The following is a 2,473-nucleotide window of genomic DNA, read 5'->3' as shown; positions in this document are numbered from 1 at the left end:
CTCCCCAAACTGCTTCTTGGTCATGATGTTTGTGCAGGAATAGAAACCCTGACTAAGACAGTGATGATATAGCCCTTTGAAACAAAGGTAAGATTGCAAGAGGTATATAAACAACTGTTTAAAAAAAAAAAAAAAAAAAAAAGACATGATTGCTATTCCCTGAATAGACATTCAGAATACTGTGTAGGTACTATACAAATGCAGTATAGCTCAAACCTTGAAAGAGAGAGGTTTAATCATAAACAGGAATGGACCCAGTCTATCTTTACTATAAGATGGGTTTTAAGCCAAAGATGGTGGCAAGTTCTTACATGAGAACTTATCTCAAGATAATATATTTTAATACACGTTTACATTCTTCCACTTTAAACAGAGAGTTAATAAAGAAAAATAAATTAAAGAAAAGCATTCTGAGGTTTTCCTTTTGTTAGGTATAGAAAAATGCAGTAAATGCTCTACTGATAGGATACCTTGTAACATGCATTACACTCTCTTCAGTCTGCTTGATTTATTCCCTGGCTTCCATCCTAAAATGCAGTGAGCCATAAACTAAGTGTATCTCTAAACCTCATAAACTTTGTAAGTTTTAGCTGCTGCTTAAAAGACATAACAATCTTGATCTACTTGGAGAAATGAAACAAGGACTTAGTCGAAAAAGAGACTGAATGAATGAAATCTCTGCATTTCTACCCAAACCACACAGAATTAACAATTGTCACATTTTATGAAGAATTCCCAATATGAAGCACATGAGTTCCCAGTTCTCTATTTTCCTTTAGAATCCCAATTTCAATGACTACACAATAATAAACATTGGCAAATTCTTAAGAAAAAAATGACATATTCTCAAACCACTCTAGTTCATTAATACACTGCAAATAGATACCGAACACACAGCACGTCTGGAAGAAAATGACAGTATGTTCTACTCTGATTGTTGTTTAGAATAATTATGTATTCAAAGTTCCCCAGAGACAATTCAGCTTAAGTGACATCCGTTATGATATACTGCCTACTTCCTCTTTTAAATTAAGAATGTTTAAAAATAGACATATAATGAGAAATGAAAAAGTAAACATCCATTTGCACTTATCACTTACTTGATGGGTAATTGGAAGATAATTTGTAAGCTATTTTTAATAATTTGAATTTATTTTCATGATTATTTTCTTTTGCTTTATTTTTCAGTTCTACAAGGTATTATTTAGGATATCTATAATTTGAAGTGTCTCATTTAAAAAAAAAATGGATCCCATAAGCATATGACTAATGACCTAAGTATTTATACTCAATTCAAGCAAAACAAACACACATATATTTAGTTTACATGTATACATATATACATTTAGTGAATAATATGCACATAAGCATACAAATATATTTCATGTATAACATATGTATACTAATATTATATTATTATGCATATATTCAAGTAATAATATCTTTTTAGATATAATAATAAATCACTCACATATTCTTCCTTCGATAATTTTTTTTAGGTTAGGTATTTGACACAGAGTTTTAAAATTTAAACAGATAAAAAATAAGATATCTATAAAATTACTTGAAAGATATCCATAAAATTACACTTGGTCACAGAAAAAATAATGAAATCATGTACCTATAAAGTTTTTAATTTTATAAAAAAGTACTTTAATTTTCAATTAAAATTTAATTGTATCACTTGCTCCTCTCTTTTCGTTACTTCAAATGCCTTCTGTTTCATCAAATGCATGGCCTTATTGACTTCCAGTGATGTTGTTTTACACATACACACATACACACACACACACACACACACTCTTATTAGTATATAGATATTATCTGCTGAGTCAATTTATTGTTGCTTCTTTGCATATCATCTCACCCTATACTCTTTCCCTCTTTAGCAATAGAGCTGATCCCTCCTGTTCCTGTTACAGTCCATCCACGAAGAAATCTACTCTATTCCTCTTCCCGAGTGAGATCCACATATCCCTGTTGAGCCTTCCTTGTTTTTAGCTTCTCAGAGTCGGTGGATTATAGTATGATTATTCTTTACATCTAACATTCACTTAGAAGAGGGTATATACCATGTTTGACTTCCTGTACCAGACTTACCTTACTCAGAATGATTTTCTCTAGTTTCATTCATTTGCCTGAAAAAAATTCATGATGTCATATTTTAACAGCTGAACAATATTCCATTGGGTAAATGTACCACATTTTCTTTATTCATTCTATGAGAAAGGGAGAAGAATATAATAAATAAATAAATAAATAAATAAATAAATAAATGTTATGTGAGCACAATAAGCAAATGAAATATATATTGCATTGTAAAAAACAGTCTTCTTCAATCACAAAAGAACACACATGATATGCATTCACTGATAAGTGGATATTAGCCCAGAAACCTAGAACACCCAAGATACAATCTTCAAAACACAAGAAAATCCAAAAGAAGGAAGAACAACACGTGGATACTTCATTC

This window comes from Mus pahari, chromosome 5 (assembly GCF_900095145.1).
Source record: "Mus pahari chromosome 5, PAHARI_EIJ_v1.1, whole genome shotgun sequence".
Lineage (NCBI taxonomy): Eukaryota > Metazoa > Chordata > Mammalia > Rodentia > Muridae > Mus > Mus pahari.
The sequence above is the reverse complement of the archived record's forward strand: the minus strand, read 5'-3'. Positions refer to the sequence as shown.